The 21,253-nt window shown below is 34.8% G+C and overlaps 1 protein-coding gene across 9 annotated transcripts in view; it reads right to left on the bottom strand.

Moving 5' to 3' along the window:
• LOC145673181 (multiple PDZ domain protein-like) overlaps nt 1-21,253 on the bottom strand; it is an 817,414-nt gene that overhangs the window by 637,540 nt on the left and 158,621 nt on the right. Inside the window, exon 1 of one of the 9 annotated variants that reach the window (XM_081742646.1) lies at nt 14,420-14,725. The exons of the other annotated variants lie outside the window; for them this stretch is intronic. The gene's annotated coding sequence lies outside the window, so the exon portion shown is untranslated. Of the gene's footprint in view, nt 1-14,419; nt 14,726-21,253 lie in introns of those variants that run through there. 9 annotated transcript variants of the gene reach the window in all.

The raw sequence follows: 21,253 nt of genomic DNA on the forward strand, positions 1-21,253 counted from the left end.
TAGTTAATAATACGCTGAAAATTTGGTCAGATTTTCCTGAACAGAATTTTAAGCATAGATATATTTAAAAACTCGTTTCATAAATCATCATCTACCTTAAAAAAAAAAAAAAAAAAAAAAAAAAAAAAAAAAAAAAAAACTAATCCAGGAACTTCTGCTTTTCCCACAAGCGAGTACAGCGAATGTCTCTCGATGCTGTCACTTTGTACCTATTCTATGTATACGTGTAAAGGTACATGACAATATCCGTAAATATATGTGTATATATTGGTAAACTGGAAAAACAATTTACCCGTTGACTCAAGTAAGGGACACCCTTATTAGTCCACTTAATTTGACAACGTGTTATATTCCGGATGCGAATTAAGACATTGTTACAAAAATGAGTGAAAATGTACTTCAAAAAATAATGTAAGATATGTAATATATCTTACATTGCAAACCATATATAACATCCCGCAGTGATAATTTTATAAGATGTGACGAAGATATCCTATCTTCAAAGGGAAATATTCGTACATATTCTAGAAGAAAGAGAAAGAGAAAAGAAGAGTTTAGTGTGTTAGTTGCCGAGTATACGTTGGATATTATCATTTTGTTTAAGAATATTTACGACAAATAGCAGACAAGTATACGAAAATTATGAAACCTAATCACGCAAATCTCTCATCACATTGATTAATCTGACTGAAAACAGTTTGCTATCTTTACTTAAGAATATCACATAGTGTCAACAAAACTTTTCACATACTCGGCCTGCTGTTACATTAGCGATTCAAAATGGTGTGTCTGAAGTGACAGCATTGCTATTGTCAAAAGTGCTGATACCTGTGTACTCTTGGTTATTTTGCTCATTGATTTATACAGAAATTAATTTATTTTCTTCGAAATGAATTAGAATTTGATTTTACTGATTTTTACTTCAAATCTCTCTAATGGTGCTTACCTCGTGAAAATTAAATATTGTATGTAATGTTAATATTTAATGAAATCTGCTAAAGACGATAAAAAGGATTACGTGAAACACATTTATGAATAAAAGGGCTTGCATTTCTAGTAAGAATCAAAAATAAATATTTTTTCCTAAGTGTTCATGTAACCCGTAAATACTGAGTGTTAATACTTAACAAATTCCCAGATACAACATAATTTTGCCATTTTACACAGGGACAGTTAACAAGCAGGAAAAAAAAGAAAGAAAAAAGAAAAATATATATTAACAACAATAACGCCATAACGTAAACAAAGAGCGCAAAAGTTATATTATTTGGCCAGCATGCGTTTAATTCATCTGTCAAACGCCGGGTAATTCAAAAAAATGTCCACATCAGTTGCTAGATGATTATAACAGTTCGGTATTCTGTGGAAAGCAGACCTCTGTATAATTGCCAACTTAGGGCAGGCAAATGGAATAGGAGGTATTCCGGGTTTTGCGGGAAGGAGCATGTAAGGGTAGTTCTTGAAGCAGAGTTTCCGATCTTAAGTTCCCGTTAATTATCTTATGGAGAAATTTCAGGTCAGAGTTATTTCTGCGTACTTGAGGAGTCTGGTCACGTATTAAGATGTCACAAGAGCTCCTCCTTAGCTAATAATCGAAGTGCGGAATGAAAGCGCACTATTGCAATAAAGAAATTAAGAATGGAATCAAGTCTACAAAGATGTGTAGGTGCAGCTATGGCACATATGGAAGAGTAGTATTCGAACTTGCGAACTATTACAGTTTTATAGAATGCTAATAATGCCACAGTGCGTAGTTCAATGAATCGGCAAAGGAGCAGCCTCAACATACGCATTGATTTCTTAACTATTGAGAAGGTATATTCAGAGTACATGAGTTTCGAATCAAAAATGACACGAAGATCATTATGACGCAGAATGTGTTACAGGGGAATCGTTAATATGGTATTTGGAGGGAACACGAAACTTTTTCAGAGTAAACATAATATGGTCGCATTTCCCGCTGTTAAGTTTCAACTGCCGTATTTCACATCAGTCTACAAGGTAATAATTAGGACTGCATATTGGCGAAATTATTATTATTTTATATATATATATATATATATATATATATATATATATATATATAGAGAGAGAGAGAGAGAGAGAGAGAGAGAGAGAGAAAGCCGTTGCATGGGCAGGGCAATTGCCTCGGACGACGTGATCAGGAGGGGCGCCGGAACGACAAATCAACAAAATTAAGGAATTCAGATATTTTAATAATGATCAAGCCACGGCTAAGTAAAATTACTGGTAATTTAAAATATCGTCAAGGATTATTCAACGGGAACTCTCTCCAGCAGGAAGAGATTTTATCTTGGAAAACTGACCGAGATCTGTTACTACTTCCTTCTTATCCGTATGATAGTTTGGTACAAACTGAAGAAACCTCAGTAGAATTCAATAACATTTCTTTATTCCTATTCCGTTCAAGAAATGCTCAACTAATACCACAATAACTGCAATACTACAATTATCTGCTTATTTTGACACCACTAAAATGGAGGGGCTCAAGGGTCCCCCCACTAAAATGGAAAAAGAAATCTTAATAAAATTCAAATTTAGGCTATCCTATATTGATTTAAACTGGAAACAGTTTTAAAAAAAGGCATTACAATGGAATTTTAAGGCTTAAGTTTTACAAAAAGTTTCGAAGGGTACTGTCGGACCTCGTGGGGACGGGGTATTCTTAAACACACTTTTCCGGTGTCCCGAAACGATATCCTGGCTGCGTCCATCTCAACTATTACAATGTCAACAACACAAATCATTGTCGTGTCTAAGAAACACCTACTTTTTAAAAATAATTTTCTATTTTTATATCTATATCTATATCTATATCTATCTATCTATATATATATATATATATATATATATATATATATATATATATATATATATATATATATATATATATATATATATATATATATATATATATATATATGGAAGAATGCCTATTCCATTGACATTTTAGTAAGTTAAAGCTGATAAAGATTTATTTACGCTCAAGAACGGCCCAGGAAAGAATTAACTAGCTATAGTAGTTACTGTAAATGATAAAACCAGAAAGTTACATTTCAAGGAGATATTGCCCACATTTTCTCACAGAAAAGTCAGGAGAATGCCATTTAGTGTTTGAATAAAGTATGTATATGTCATTATGCAGTTAATTTTGTTCACTTCTATTTTAAGTTATGAGTATTTTTATGTTATTATTATATGATCTTTACACTACATATTTTGGAACAACGTATTGTTAACATCGCCTTGCAGAACAAACATTAACAAACCGTATATTTTGATTTTGAACATAAATTATAATTGTAGGATTGAATTGAAGCAAATATAAATAATTACCGACATCACCTGAACAAGTTACTTTAGTATGCTAACGCTATAATAAATTTACGGAAAATGTATGTGTTAATCTCAAGGGATTTTTTTTTTTTTTTTGCAAAAGTCAGAAAATCAGTTTTTGTTATCACTATTTGTATATTCTATGCTATTACTATGTTGATATGTATCAAGTTCAAAATAAACAAGGATAGCATTCGATTTCAATAATTCAAAACCTGTTTTCATTAATTTTCACTACAAAAGCCACTCAATTTAAAACAATGACATAATACGAACTTTTTTTATCTTACGTTAGATTATGATCTTACATTCCATATTTAAATCTAGGAGTATAGAATAAAATCTGATTGTTTTGCATAATATACTGGGGAGGCGCCTGGAAATTCTCGTCCCGGGCGCTTACAACCCACGCGACGGCCATATATATATATATATATATATATATATATATATATATATATATATATATATATATATATATATATATATATATATAAAATGGGATAGTTAGCCACCGTTGAATTTGCTCGTGACCTGTAAAGATGTCAATGGGTCGACTTGATTAAAGAACTCGAACAACATAATGAATCGCCTTAGTTGTCTATTGTGAGAAAGAATTAAAAAATCGCTTCGTTCAAGAATTAATGTGGATTAACGGACGGGCGGATGTAGTAACATTACAATCTTCTAAGGCTGACTAGTGTATTTCTAATAATCAAATTTAAATAATATTATAATATGCATAATGAAATTCATATACATGAATATATAATGAAATTCATCTTGAAAAAGGAAGGAATACCTAATTGGACTTGAGAAGACTAGACGTTTTGATTTGATTTGATTTTGAGTTTAGCATCCCATTCAGCAGTGAGGCTATATGAGATGTGAACCTACAGTTTAACGTAGGATCCGAACATGTGCTCCCGCCGGAAATCGAATCCAGGTCTCCTATGCCAAAAGTGCGTACACTAACCACTTAGCTCCGAGAGAGTTCGAGCGACATTACGTAAAGTCACTTCATTAAAATTTTAGTATATTTCAAAGAAAAGAAAAAAGTAATTTCCCTATAAATCAATGGCTTCAAAAACAATGGTACTAAATGCATTAAAAGTTCTGTAAAAGTGCTTTTTTTTTTTTTTTTTTTTTTTTTTTTTTTTTTTTTTTTTTTTTTACTAAGAATAATCTAAACGCTTCTGATTGTGCAGAAAACGATCACATTAATTTCTTCACTGTCCCACTTAAATAAATATTTGGTTGATTTTCTATAGCCAAGCAAAACTACTATTACAGAATCTATAATATATAAAACTACATGAGCTGACATAAAAGAAAGGGGTACTTCTGGTTGACGTGGAAAGTTGAAATTTTGCATGATTGTAGCTTTCCGGGACTAACTCACAGGAAAATTACCACAAGTGAATATTCTTAATTTTTAGGAGGTCTAAAGGAGGAATGAAGAAATTCCCCATGCTATTTAAATGGACCTTTTTTGAACTATAATCTCATATTTTAGGTACTTAGAATTGCAATAAAAACTTGAAATTCGGTATGCTTATACATTTTCATTAGCGTTAACTAAGTGAATCGCCAAAACAAAAAAATTCCAACTGTAGAGTGGTCTTATGGGGAAGTGAAAAATCTTTCCTGTTATTTATATGGGACATCTTCTACATCCCAAAATGTTTAGGCACTTCCGGCGGGAATAGGATAATGAAATTTGGCATGAATGTGGCTTTCCGGGACTAACCCACAGAAAAGATACCGAAAGTAAACATTTTTAGTATTTAATGCGTATAATGGCAGGATGATGAAATTCCCATGTTATTTAAATGGACGTTTTCTTGGGATACAAAATCTTATTTTTAAATAGTTGAAATACGAAAAGAAACTTGAAATTTGATAGAATTATGGGTTTAAGAGGTGCGAGGCCGTAGGCAGAGTGAACTCGTGGGTCAGGGGGAGAAGCCCCCAGCTGGGCCAAACAGGAAATGTAATTAAAGAGCATACGTACGAAATTTACTATTGATGCAAATAGTGATATATATATAAGAGACGCGAGGCCGTAGGCCGAGCAAACGCAGAGGTCTACGGGCGGAGCCCCTAGCTAGCCAAAAGCTAGTCTATATTCTAAAATTGAAAACGACTATGTTTGTGACTCTTAATCTCTTGAACCGCCCGACCGATCTCGATCAAATTTTTAACGTAAATGCGGTTCTGGTCTGGAAATGTTTTTAGCCATTTACTTTGACGGTACAACTTAGGGTAGGGGGAGGAGGGGGACAAAAAATAAATGAGACTTAATAACACTTGAACCACCCGACCGATCTTGATCAAATTTCCAATGTAGATGAGGTTCGGGACTGGGATGATTTTTATCATTTTACTTTGACAGAACAACATAGAGAAGGGGATGGAGGGAGAGAGATACAAAAATCAATAAATATAAAAATAAAAGTGACTATGTTCGTGAATTAATTATTTTTGAACCATCTGATCGATCTCAATCAAATTTTTAACATATATGAAGTTTAAACCTGAGAAGTTCTTTATCATTTCATTTTGACAGTAAATCTTAGGGTTGGGGGAGGGGAAGGGGAGAAATATATGAAATTAAATAAAACTTAACTCCTGAACCACCTGACCGATCTCGATCAAACTTTCAACATAGATAAGGTTCGGGCCTGGGATTTCTTCATTTCACTTTTACAATGCAACGAAGGGAAGGGGGAGATATATGTCAAAAAAGTAAAAATAAAAGTGATTGTCTTTGTGACTTCATCACGTTTAAACCACCCGACCGATCTTAACCAAATTTTCAACATAGATGAGGTTCAGATATGAGGTGGTTTTTATCATATCAATTTAACTTTATAATTTAGGGGTGAGGGAGGGGAGGGAAGAAATCTATAAAAATAAATGAAACTTAATAAGTCTTGAGCCAAAAGACCTATCTTGATCAAACTTTCAACACAGATAAGGTTCGGGCCTGGGATGTTTTCGTTATTTCACTTTTACGGTGGAACCTAGGGGAGGAGGAGGGGGAGATATATGTAAAAAAGAATAAAAATAAAAGCGACCGTCTTTGTGACTTCACCACGCTTTAACCACAGGACCGATCTTAATCAAATTTTCAACATGGATGAAGTTCGGACCTGAGGTGGTTTTTATCATATCACTTTAACGGTAGAATTTAGGGGAGGGGGAGGGGACAAATATATAAAAATAAATAAAACTTAATGACTCTTGAACCACCCAACCTATGTCGATCAAATTTTCAACATAGGTGACGTTCGGGCTTGGGATAGTTTTTAACATTTAACTTTGACGGTGCAACATAGGAGAGGGGGAGATATATGTAAAAAAGAAAAAGAAAAAAGAAATGAAAATGAAAGTGACTCTCTATGTGACTTTACTCTTGAACCACCTGACCGATCTCGATCAAATTTTCAACATAGATGAGGTTTGGGTCTGGGATGGTATTTATCTATTCACTCTGACGATAGAATTTAGGGGAGGAGGGGGATATATATAAAAATAAATAAAACTTAATAACTCTTGAACCACCGGACCGATCTCGATAGAATTTTCAACCTAGATTAAGTTCGAACATGAGATGATTTTTGTCATATCACTTTGACGATGTAACTTAAAGGAGGGGAAAGACATTTACAAATGATTGAAAATGACTAATATCAGTGTCGATTTATACTTTTCGGGGTCGCTGAGATGAGCAATGACACTTCCGATGCCGTGGCCTGCAACATGGGGAGGAGAGAGGATATATAAAAATCATCGAAAATGACTAATATCAAGGAGAGCTTTAGTAATAATAAAAAGTGACTGACTAACGAAACATATTACTGTTTTTTTCTTAATTTAACCCAGCGAAGCGGATATTTGATGCTAGTATATTTATATATGTTAGATGTAACGTGGAATACGATTGTCACTTAATCTGTCGTACAAAACTTCGTAACTTTTGATAATTGGTCAATCCTTACAAGAGATGTCCAAGTTAGAACACATGTGTAGCTTATAATAGAAACAAACTGTTCACAATTAAAAAGGGCAAGATTTTGTTTCAAGTTGGACTTACTTCAAAAGCACGAAGCCAAAATGAAAACAGATGTTAAATCGATTATCGCTCACATATTAATCAAGATCTAATTTTCTGATGTGAAAACCTTTTAATGACTAATGAAAAATCACTAATAGGCAACATGTGTTGTACGGCACGATATTAAGTTTTGCGACTGTCCATACAATAAAACAGTAACTACACTCACAATGTGAACTTCCCTTTAACCAAAAAGAAAAAAGAAACAAAAAATTGGGTTAAATTGCTTTCTTTAGACCTTGCAATAAATAAATAAATAATCCTGAAGTTTAATAGTTCTCAAATTTGACTCTTGGCTAATGATATCTACCGACTCGTCTAACATTTTCCTTTTATCAAATTTTTAACGGGGTTACAAATGGTTCAACACGCAGAAAAAAATCTACAAGACTACAAACCTTTGGTTCCCAACCTTGTTTAACTTACGCCACCCTTCGTAAGCCCTGTATGCTTCACGCTTCCCTCCTTCCCATGACAAAACTGTAAAGTCGAACATGTAGTAACTAACTCATTTATGCTAGCTTTCCTATATTCAATAACTTACACTAAAATACAAATGCTGAGCAAAGCAATGTTTATTATAAAATAATAAATGTGACAGTTTCGGATATCTAACATACCCTTCTTCAGACACTATCGAAAATAAATGAAAATGCATACATATATATTCATTGTTATGACAAATTTTAAAATTCTTTAACAGACATATCATAATTATTAATACATAATAATATTATTTTTTTTATAACATTAAACTTTTTTATCTATAAATTGGAACATATTTGACATTTTTTTTACAGACTGATAAACAGCATATTCTGAACAGGTAATTATAAAAGAAAAACTTCTTCTAATAATTTTCCAGGAGGTAATGTACCTAAAATGGAAGCCACATTTCCTCGCTGAACTGCTATACTGATACGTTGTATCAGAAAAGTAGTAGCCCGCTTGTCACCAGTAAGGTGTGCTATACGGTGGCCTACTTCTTTGATGAAATTGAGCCCTTCGAGGCCCCAAATACCGCTCGATTCAATGGCTACGGGCACGAACATGTATCTATTGAGCAGATCTTTATATTTTCTTCTTTTCTCGCATTCTCTGCGGGCTGCAATAGCTCCTTCTCGAGATGAAGAAAGAGTGAGATTAGATGACGCGAAAGTGTCAGAGCAGGTGAAATCCCAGAGAAGAATCCTTCCCCTCTTCCATGGTACCAGCGTCATGCCATCTGGTCTTTTGCTATCAGATCTGTTACACCCCACAGGTTCACGAACAGATGGAACTTCCGCCGATGTGAGTGCTCTCCAGATAATGTCATTCACGTTCGAATGCCTCACATGTCTTCCGGAGCTACTTATACAAGACAGACCGTGTAGACCATTCTGCTTGACTGATGCACCACATTTAGAGCAGTTGTGTGATTCACAGATGTCTACTCCTAGGCGAAGTGCAACTGCAATACGAAAACTTTCGTTTGGAAGATGCAGTCCTAGGGTGTGTGAAGGTAATGCCTGTAGCCAAGCACCTGAAATTGCTGATGAGGAGGCGAGAAGTCTAGCCTTATCCTCTTGACTGTCTGCTTCTTGCAATAACACTGATTGATGTAATTTGATGATTGGCTTATCCCAAATTGATTGCGAACTTCTGCCCGTTATTTCAGGAGGGCTTAAACCAACTAGGTTAGACCAGTCAGCTATGCAGTCTTGGACATCAGATTCTATGTGAGGCTCATTCAGTTGGTTGAGGAGTATCTCAATGGTATGCCGGGAGCCATAGAAAGACGCTAAAAATGAAGGATACGCCAAATCTACAGTCCGACGAATACCAAGACCTCCAGAATCAACTGGAAGGGAGGCCTGTATCCATGCGTTGCTATTTAGGTTACAGTTGAGTAACGATTCCAGTCCACATTTCAGAACGGTGTCAAACTTCTCTAGTAAATCGACTTCACGCCAAGAAGTAGAACAGCGTAAAAAATAGATTATTCTTGGTATGGAGAACGACGCACGAAGGAGATAAAAAGCTGAATGTGCGGAGACTAGGGCCAGACGTGACAAGAAAAATTCTAACTTTTTAGTTTTCTCGACTAACAAATTACGTGTTGCCTCAGGTGAAAGGGCTGTTAAGAAAAAATATTCATTGTTAAGAAAAAATATTTAATTTCTTTTAACATATATATATATATATATATATATATATATATATATATATATATATATAGTCATTGTTAAGAAAAAGTTTAAATTATTTCTATTTTAACATACTATTTTTATTTAATTTTGATAGTATCTGAAGAAGGATATGTTAGATATCCGAAACTGTCACTTTTATTATTTTATTATAAACGTTGCTTTGCTCAGCATTTGTATTTTAGTGTAAAAAATGTAGTAACTGTGAAGTTTGCTAAAGTTAAATTGTAAATAGTCGTTAAAGGAAGTATTTTACTTCATAATTTTAGTATAATTTTGTCAGTAACTTGCAGACCTTGCTCGCTTTTCTCGCCCCTCGGTTGAAAACCACTCATTTTAATTCTAGCAATAGTTTACATTTCTTGCTCGTTCTTCACACCATGCAGGTTGAGAACCACTGTTTAATTATGTCAGTAGTTCACACACATTGCTCGCTGTTCACATCCCCCTTTCTTTTAGGTTAGGAAACACTCCTCTACAAAGTGTCATTTTCCGTTAGAGTTGTTAACTGCTTCCGTAAGAGCCACTGCCACATAAACCGCATCCATAACCTTTAAAAATGTATACATGGCAAAATATGATTAACTAGGAAACTTGAATACTTTTGCTCAACATAAACGCTCTGCGATAATTCTAAACTCTTCAAATTCATTCTTACTTTTATTTTTCACTTTAATTTCATTACAGAATGTTGATTGTAAATGAAACATAGTAACGTACTAAGTAAAACGAAGATTTCGTTACTCCTTTGATTTACAATTCATGAATTCCGAAAAACTGTTGTTTCTTTAAAAGTCTGTATCAGAATGTATAAAATAAGAAGGAAAGTAGATATTCCGAGGAAACATGAAACCCATACAGAATCCTAACAACGGAGAAATTTTGCACCTGATACTACACCATATATATTCATAAAATATTCAATCAAAAAGTCAATTTGGGAAAAATAAGGTTTCCGAATAAAGAATGCATAATGCAAATTGTATATTGCACGAGATAGACACACCTCAGCTTTCAACATTACAGAATGAACTTATACAATATATATATACACTGTGAATTATCTTAAGCTACAGATCCTTATCCATAAATAAGTAAATCACGAACACAGAAAACAGTAGTGCATTTGCTTTTAGACTGATGTTCTCTTATCTACTTAATCCTTAACGAAATTCCGAGTGCTACAGTATAGCTAGGTGATGTATGATCAGACATCCGATTCATATCCGCATTATTTCTAACTTCGTAGAACCGAATTCACCATCTCTTAACAGACAGCTCCCTGACTCTCTCACGATGCTGGTTAACACCAATAAATTTGTGCCAAACTGGAAATAAACCCGGGATCATGCTAGCTAACCATCTGAGAACACCAAGTTTAATTATAAATCTACAATATTACTATTATCATTTAACAAAATTAATGAAATGAAATATTTTTAAGTTTTACGTCCCATGTTTATGCCGGCTAGGCTAAAGGAGACGGTGATGATGAGAAATGAAGAAATGGTGGAGTGAAAAAGTGGGAGGAAACAGGAGAACCCTGAGAAAACCCACGCACATGGTGTTTGTTAACCACAAAGTTCACCTGGCGCGATATCACTTAACGAAAAAAAAAGGCCAAAGATAAGCCATAAATCAATCGATACTTCTCAATAAGCTGAACAAAATTATATAAATCCTGATATGTAGTTTTCGAATAATAGCTATGGTATTCTTTTTTTTTTTTTTTTTTTTTTTTTTTAATTGTAGACCTAAACACTATTGAAAACACTGAACCTGCACGGTAACTAAGCCACATATTAAGATGAAATTGATACTGAAGAATACCCCCACCGAACTTCGAATTTAGATTCTACTTACATTCCATATTCTGGTAGAAATCATTCACGTAGGATCACAAATTTACGTTAGTTGGTTAGGCATAACCTTGTATACGTTAAGTTTAAAAGGTAACTTCAGTGCAATAAATACTGTTTCCTTTGCAGGTGTTGCATTGAAGGAAAGTGCAAGAATGAACAAAGTGGAATGCACAGCAGTGATTCGAATTCTCTTTCTGCATGGCTAAGTTCCCAAACAAACCCGTAAGGAAATGTTTGCGGTATATGATGTAGAATGTCTGGTTTTGAGTGGTACAGATACTTCGCAAGTGGGACTTAAGGGATGAAGATAGATGTAGTAGACCGTCAACAGCACTGAATAATGATATAAAAAGTAGAAACTCTCACAAATGAAGACTGCAGGATATCCATCAAAGAAATATACTAGGACGTTCATTTATGTATAGATTCCGTGGAAACGTTTATACATGATTACCTTCATATGTCAAAAGTATCTGCATGGCAGATCCCGTGTCTGCTGACACCATTCCAAAAGGAACAAAGACTGGAGTGCTCAGAACAATTGTTAGAAGTCGATAATCAAGATTTGTTTATTTATTTCGACTAGTGACACTGCATGAGACATGGATTAATTACTTTGATTTGGAAAGCAAGAAAGTTCAAAACAGGGAAGCATTGTGAAACCGCGTCTTCTATAATGGCAAGTGTCCAAAAGTTTGCAAAGAAGGTCAGTTAACTGTCTTCTTTTTCTGGCGGCAAGGGGGAGAGGTAAATGTAGTGTTATCCTCAGATTATTTACCAAAAGGTTCCTCAATTACTAGGGAATATTGTGCGAGCTTTCTGGGCAAACTGCGTGACAAAATTAAAACATTGTAGACGAGACATGTTGGTCAAAGATGTGCTCATCCTACACGATAACGTGCCTGTCCATTTTGCTCTTGTCAAAGCATGTCAGTGTGGTATATTTCGCCGCATCCTTCCTATTCCTCTGATCTTTAGCCATCAGACTTCTTCCTCTTCCCAAATATAAAACTGTTTTTGCGGAGGAACAATTTCCAAAAAGACAATGACATCATTTGCGTGACACATGTGTGACTGAATGTTCAATTTACGGTTTTACAAAGATGGTATTTACAAGTGCTCGCAACGGTGGGGGAAAATTTTAACTCTGAGTGGTGATTATGTAGGATAGACATTAATTTTGCTAACTTTCAACTTTTTTTTTAACTATCCAAACAAGGTGAATATAGAAACTTTTTCAACCGTTTTAGTTAATACTAAAATATGGTAAAGAAACATTTGATTTGATTTTCAGTTTAGCGTTCCTTTCAGTAGAGAGGCTATATGAGACATGGATCTACAGCTTGACGTGGAACCTGAACCACATGAGCTCCCGCCGGGAATCAAACCCAGGTCTCCCACACCTGAGAGAAACTGTAGGAAGTATGAAAATTGTAATTTAGGTAAACGAAGTTACAAACAGAAAGTGCTTTTGAAAATTATACATATTTTCTAGAAGGAAACGAAGAGAAGTTAGTTGATTTGTCTGTAGTTAGGTCTTTATAGTAGGAGGAACATTGGTATGTAGGTTCACGATTTGAAAATATACAATATTTAACTGATTAACTGCGTACGGAGATAAGTGGCTGTAAATGCATATATACTAAGAATATACAGAGGAACAAAATAATGTTTGCAATAAAATTATGCAGTCATTGTAAAGATAGAGTTTACACTAATGGGTAGTGGTAAAGTTATAAAGTCGTAACGACACAAAATATTCAAATTCTTCCTGTGAAAGTTTTTTTTTTTTTTTTAATTAACCAACACTTTATATTTCCTTTCCTTTTCTGAAAACTTTTCACCGATCACACTAAGAAAAACAATGACATACTTCCTAAACTATGCCCTTTACTTCCTAAACTATTCTTCCGTAATTTTCCTAATTGTTTACGAATACAATCTTCTGTTCAACATTCCCAATACGCTCTTCGCCGCACGCGATATTTAATTCGATAATAATAACAGTTTAAGTACATTATCGTAAGAATATTGCCGGTACTGGCAAATGACTTAGTCACATACTGAAGAGGTTCGAATATACTACAGTCCTAATATCTCTGTTTTGATGTAAGAATGCCTTCTTTAATATCGTTCATTGAAATGACCTCTTCCCCCTTTTTCCTTCTATAGTAACTCACGACATATCCAACGGAATACTTATTCGATTTTTAAGAAATGCTCTAAGTCATGCTTTTCAGGACTGTTTTTTTTTCTTATCCTGATTTATGATACAAAGGTTAATTCTTGGACAATTTTAGAACTATCTTAAAATAGTTACAATTTACTAAATATTATTAAATTTCATGTGAAATACGATTTCAAAATGATGTTTAATTATATGAAACATGAGATTTTAAAACAGTGTACATAGGTTGGTAAATATTATAGCTTTGCTCTGAGATCAGGATGAAAACCGCTTTCCGAAAACATACCTGACTACCACTAGATAAATGTTGGTTGGTAACTTCTCTACAATAACATGGATCAAGAAACATAACTAAACAGACATTCAATTGTTCCTTTTTAAAAATAAATTTTTAAAATAAATGGAATAAACACAAACACGAATAAGGTCAATAAATTTCCAAGTTTAGGTAAATTACAGAGTAAACTTATTGAGTGTTTGTTTTGATTTCCTTCTGTGACATATTTCATCATCCTCTAATACGAAAAATACGGATTTCTGTTATCTTATCATCATTACATGAACTGTGACATTTACGGAAAAGGTTATTCAAAGAACGTAGAACATAAGGCCCAACAATCTACGTGTGAGGAGTAGTAAAAGCCGAAAACTACGATTGATTCTAGAATACTAGGTTAGTCGGACAGCGGGAAACTGTTCATCTTACCAGGTGCAGTTAGTTGGTCGATACGAACCACCACTGCCAGGTTGTACTACTGCAAGCTTCCCTCACTCTCCAATCCCTACTCCTTGAACGCTTCGTCACGAGCATTGGAGCACTACCATCATCTCAACACAGACTAATTGCAACACTAGAACTGAACTAAATTATCTGGAACAACACTAGACACCGCTAAATTGGACACAACACACGAATAACACGACTCGCGGTAACATCACGGGATACGAACTGGCACGGACGTAGCTACTGTAGACATATCGCCTACCCGCCTCATGATGGCTGCCCACGTCGAGACGCTTCGTTCACGCTCTTTTTCGACAAACAACACTGCGCAGACGCCCCTGCCGTCACCCTGACAACACACGACCTGTTACATGTAGAGCTGAAAAAAATAATAATAACCCTATCCTCTTCCTCTTGCTGTTGTATTCTTTTTAATCACGAAGGGGAAATACATTATATATATATATATATATATATATATATATATATATATATAGAGAGAGAGAGAGAGAGAGAGAGAAAGAATAATGATAAAACCCAGGTAAAACAATTTTATATAGAAAACAATAATTAAAAGCGCACAAACTTAATGTTACAAATCCATCCCCATGCTATCATCCTCAGCAAATCATTATTTTTAATTAGATTAATCTTATTTACACTGTGTTTAGGACTGGGTCTCTCTCTCTCTCTCTCTCTCTCTCTCTCTCTCTGTATATACATATCGTCTTGTTTATCATTCTACTATGAAGAACACGATACTATAACAACTCATCCCTTCAGAAGTTTTACACTTTGCTTGGACATTAACAAATTTGTCACTTTGCTTGGACATTGTAAGCGACATTAACAAATTTGGACCAACACCAGAAATAAATTTTCCCAGTCAATGGTTTTAACCATTTTCGTATAACAATAACAAACAAATAGGGGGTGGGATTTTTGTAAAAATATACGAAAATGTAAACGCTTCTAAATTTTGATTTTATTTTATTATTTTTCTATTTATCCAAATTGTCTTTTACGTAACACTGGAAAAATACATGCATGAGTGGAAAATTTCATGCGTAGTTTTCGAGAAAATGGAGGAAATTTAATTTCTTCGTAAACCTGAAAATTGATGTTGAACGAGAATCATAGAATGTACTGTGATGAAACTGATACTAAAGTGTACTCTTATTAAGCTCTTCATTACGACACTAACAACATGACAGTACATAAGGGCAGCGGTGGCTCAGTGGTAAAGCGTTCACCTTTGGTGCGTGGGTCGTTGGTTCGATCCTAGCTCGTGCCAAGTAAGCTTTGTGGTGGACAAACACCGTGTGTGTGGGTTTTCTCGGGGTTCTCCCGTTTCCTCCCGCTCCATTCGTTCCACCATTTCATTCATTTCTCATCACTATCGTCTTCTTTAGCCAAGTCGGCATAATCGTATGACGTAAAACTTAAAGATTTCATTTACATGACAGTACACAGTACAGTTAAGGAGCTATAGCACAAAATAATCATTAACTCTTAAATTTTAATATCTAAAATATTGTCTAAATATAACGCATGTATCATCATTATGTACTAAACTCAACAAGTAACATGTCTGAGGTACATTCTCAAGCGAAGTTTTCGAGAAAATAGAAAAACCAACAGTTTTCACACTAAAATGTATATCGTCTGTTGCCAAATAACAGTGATTTTTAATTCTACAGCGTATTTGCGTATTTTATATGGAGCAAAATACGCAGAGAGTCTTCAAAAAGTGACAAGAACTGAAGCAGAAATGGGGCAACCCTAAACACCAAGTACAATTATTGACAAAAAATATTTAATGTATATAAGAATTATTTTTCCGAAATCGATAACCTATATCAACATTTCACAAAAGAAAGATAACTTTTCTTTTATTATCAGTCACTAAAAAGAACAGTTCATGCTAAAAATTGGCCTGCAACAAATCTACTCAAAATTTTAACATTTATGCAACAGAACCGGTATAAAAAAAAATCAGGGAGAAAAATATCTCTTCAGCTCTAACCAGTACTTATACCTTCCCGTTTCTTGCACACTGTGGTATAACATTGAGTTTGGGTATCTTAGTTTAACGGCACTAGTTTGTGACCAGCAATTATTTAGGGTCTATCATATACAGTGTTGCCCACATAAAAGCAGCCTCGCATGTAATACCTGATATGGCCGAAAGAGTAGGAAAATTTAAACACTGGTGTACCTTCACGTAAGAAGAGATGTTGAAACTAATCTCCTATAACATCAAGACACTTCTGTGTACGTCGCAGCATACTGGCTGACACCACCTGGAGCTCTTCACGGGTCGGGGGGCACAATCCCTTTGCTTACTGTGTGCTCTTCTGTAAGCAGTTCACGCACCAACACCTAGGATTCATTCGAAATGTAGTATGTGGATCCATCTAATACATATTAGATGTATACTATTTTTTTTTTTTTTTTTTTTTTTTGGGTCAGATAATCGTGAAACTGTTGCAAACTTCACTGTTGATTAAAAGAACACTGGACCCACTACATGTGTCCTGAAACTGTGAAGACCAATTTTTGCGTTATGAAGGGTGCTTCATGCAGAATATGTGGATTCTCAGCAGATCAGTGTCTCGTACTCACGTTACCCAAAAATTGAATCACGCTTTGTCGGACAAAGTACACCAGAGGGTACAAACTTCAGTACGCAATCTCTGTCTATAACAAATTACAATACGTAACCCATCTACCTGTGTCCTGCTCCTACAGTTTCTGGACACATGTTACTCGGTATGGTTTCAGTTTCAGAGACCTCAGCACATGCTGACACGTTACCATGACACATCGACCCTCTCAGACAGCTTCCGAGTGAACTTTTGCGGGCTTCGTGTTATCCGCTACTGATATCAGAGAAAACCTACGGTGTTGGACAACATTCGGTTTCCCCCGCTCACATTTGCCACAGATCCGGTTTGACATTTTTGCATCAGGATCTTTGTTCCCTAGTACCTGGCAGTCAAGGCCACTTGTGTGTTATTAATTGAACCCGTCCGCACATATTCTTCCACTATCAAATTCGCTCTTGCATGGAAAGTACTTTTGTCGACGTGACTTGATTACCAGAACTAAAGAAACAGGGAATTCCAGGTAACAACTGCACATCAGGCGACCCGCCGGCTGGCAATCTGTTACACAACTGCATATCAAGCGGAACACCGACGGGGCAGCCAAAATTACTAACAGAATTACACACAATTATTTGCTCGTCTCTGAATCAGCAGACCGGGCTACTTTTATGTGGGCCATCATGTACCAGAAGCAAGCGAGGAACAATGAGTTCTGGTGTAATTCAGTGCCCACACGCTGCTCAGTCTCTGGGTTATTGTTGCCTCGTCTGGAGCCGCTAGTAGAATTTTGAAAAGAATACAACACCTCATAGAATACAGAGCTACAAATTCAGAAGTTCAAACATGAATTCAATTCTAACTGAATTATAACAGGAACCTTTAGGAAGTAAAACTAATTGATTATTCTTACTCATTTTCTTTTATCTAGCCCACGAATTTAGATACAAATACGAACTTTACTGGTATTAAATTAGAGCAATGGTATTTAAAAATAAAAATAAAAACTTTCGCTTGTTGTCAATCGAAAATAGCGATAATATGTAGAGATGTATTTTTATGATTTTTATTCTTAAACAGGAGCAAGTTAGTAATTACATCTTTAAAAATATTACCAAATTATGCTTCAATACCGAAATCTGATTCCACTTCATTACCATTCACTTTTATAAAATATTGTCATTATGGTTGGATAACTCCTGAGAAGATTCGCTCTTATACCGGTATGAAAGGAAAAAGTGGTATGAATAATTTCTAATTACTAACAAAGAAATGAAATGATTTTTGAATAGCAACTACTTGAATATTGTCATATATCCTTAATTAGTACTCGAAAATATCTGCCCTTAACCCAATTTCCTTTATGCTATTCGTTACACCAATACTAAAGGATTGTGAAATATAATATTTAGACAGAGCGCGTAGTAGTTCGTATGTGATTCTGCGATAGGTCGCAAGTTTTCACGCTAGGGATTTTGAATGATTTGTGGCTCTTAAAGAAAACGCTTTTCGACCTCTTGCTCTCTGCATTATTATTTCCGTTTAACTAAATAAAAGTACTGTGCACCTTAATTTCATATATTTACGAAGAACTTGTTCCGGAACAGTTGAACCATACTGGCTTACAGAATACAGCAACGAATATTAAATTTCAATCATGCTTCTGTTTATGATAGTCTCCTTGAGTTTGTACGAGCTATCGTTAAGACGTTAAACTATTTATTCATTCCAGTTCTCTCCTCGCTTAGAAAGAAGCGGAAGCATCCTCTTCCACACTAACAGAGCGCACTTCAGAACTCAATAATGTTTGACATCTCATGCATTCTTAATGTATTTTTCCTTACGTAGGAATACTGACAGGTTATTTTCAAGAACCGCTTTCGAACAAGAAACTACACAACACCAAACACTTCCTATACAATAACAAAGTACTTTATTATTTGTAACCATTTTTCTTAATACACCATTCATTGAAAAGCTCTACACGCTGTTACAGAGAAACGTTACTCCACGTATTTTTGCACATGACTGAATAGTTAAAGCTCTTACTGTTCTTTTTACATACTGAAAAATTTCAAAATGCAAGCATTCACAGACGCTATACCAAACGAAAGTACCGGGCAATCTCTCTACGTGAATAATCTCAAAATGTTTAAAAATAAATACACGAGAACTGTGCTAAGATGTTCCATTTTCAAAACATCCCAGTTTCAATTCAGACATTTTTCTATTCGTTCACATGAGTGGGAGCGTTTCACAGTCCTGCGATAGATGTTCTCCCAGAAGACCTCGTGCATCAAAGACGTGCATGCTAGTCACTAAATTAGGGAGACATGCGACAATTAGAAAACAAAACCAATTATTTTTACCCTATATATATATATATATATATATATATATATATATATATATATATATATTTCAAAAACATCTGTATATTGTACCTATCTAGGTGTATTATGCATTCTGTCCTAATTCCAAACCCGATAAGACCGAAAAATGGTGTAAAAAAGGTAGTATAATTTATACCATAAGTATTCGCTCATTTGTTAGCTAGTAAAGCAACTTCATAAAGATGAGTCCTAGTTAATTTGTTACGTGAATTTTACCGTGCTCTATGTTTGAAAGCACGCTTCGCCACTGCTTTCAATTAGTCTATAGGAAACACGGCTCGCATTTTTACAGTTATCTTCCGAACATGATGTTGAAAGGTCTGTTGAAGGTTAACTGCCCCTTCACACATAGAAAATATTTCTTGAATCTGATCAGGAAATCAAAATAAATAAATAAATAAATAAATAAAATACAGGATGCGACAAATACCATCCTAGATCTAGCCGGATGAAGGAAATAGAAGTTCGTAAAATTTTACAGCCTCCACCTTGAAACAGGATCTCATTTCATGGAAGATTTTACATGCATACAGAAGGGGTATGTTACAGAATAAATATCGATGTACAGAGACAAGGATATTTGCACCGAAACTGTGCTAGGGCCAATGAGGTGGTCATATAATTAAGCTCTCTTGTAGGCGAGAAAGTATGGAGAGAAACGGCATATAATGTAAGGATTGATCTTGGATTATTTCTCTGAATCTGCTAAATGCACCAAATTCAAGTCCTGGTCTGGTAGGTCCAGTCCTTCGTAACCTCGTTTTGCATACAAAAGCACTGACTCCAAAGAAATGAGGGTTTTTTAAAGTCCAGTCCTTCGTAACCTCGTTTTGCATACAAAAGCACTGACTCCAAAGAAATGAGGGTTTTTTAAAGTCCATTATGAATGAAAGAGTGATTAGTCACAAAATACAAGCTTATTGATCTACTATTAATCGTTTTATTACTTACATGAATTCTGCATCATTTCAACATCTTAAACACACAGTTCGAGAAAACATATTCTCAGTCTGAAATGAATCTGTGAACACAGTACTTGGGACTAGATGGTTTTTTGTAATTTCACTTTGATAATCTAGAACACAGTACTTGGGATGAGATGGGTTTTTATAATTTCACTTTGATAATCAACTAACTGTAAGGTGAGATAATTGATGAAGTGTCCTTGCATTGTAATGGAGCCAATCTTTCACTGTTACGGCTGCTTACTGCACATGTGCAATAATTTTAATTCCCATAGAACTTGGACCAATGTTGTGAAAGAGAAGCATCAGGCTACCTCTTTTGCTCAAATTTCTCATTGTTGGCTATTGTTCTAATATTTATAAGCCCACTTATTTCACCTTGTTTATTTAATTTTCAGTCAGAACTGTATTTCCTTTAGCTCTGTGATAACCAAAATGGGGGTTCGCTCCCAATAAAATAAAAATGCAATATTTGTTCCTTAACTCCATGCTCAACAGGAAGAGTGTAGCTAGTCACTGTAATATACTTAAATCGAGACTTGAGGTTTAACTGTAAAAATACTTTCTTAAATGTTCATTTACGAAGCTCACTTCGCAAGAAGACAGTCGGACCGATTAAAAAAAAAAAAAAAATAGAGAAATGCATTTTTCATAGAATTACTTTCCAATGATCGTAGCTCAGGCCTCGTTCCTAATAACCGAGACATATGAAACAAGGTAGGATACGCAAAATAAAACGAAAATTCACGTAATAGAACATGAACAAATTACTGTTCTTAAATTGCCGTTATTGAATAATTATTTATGTCTTTAAATATTTAATTTGCCAGCTCCCCAAGTATGGTTCTTATT

The sequence above is a fragment of the Thermobia domestica genome, chromosome 16, assembly GCF_964235325.1.
Source record: "Thermobia domestica chromosome 16, izTheDome1.hap1.1, whole genome shotgun sequence".
Lineage (NCBI taxonomy): Eukaryota > Metazoa > Arthropoda > Insecta > Zygentoma > Lepismatidae > Thermobia > Thermobia domestica.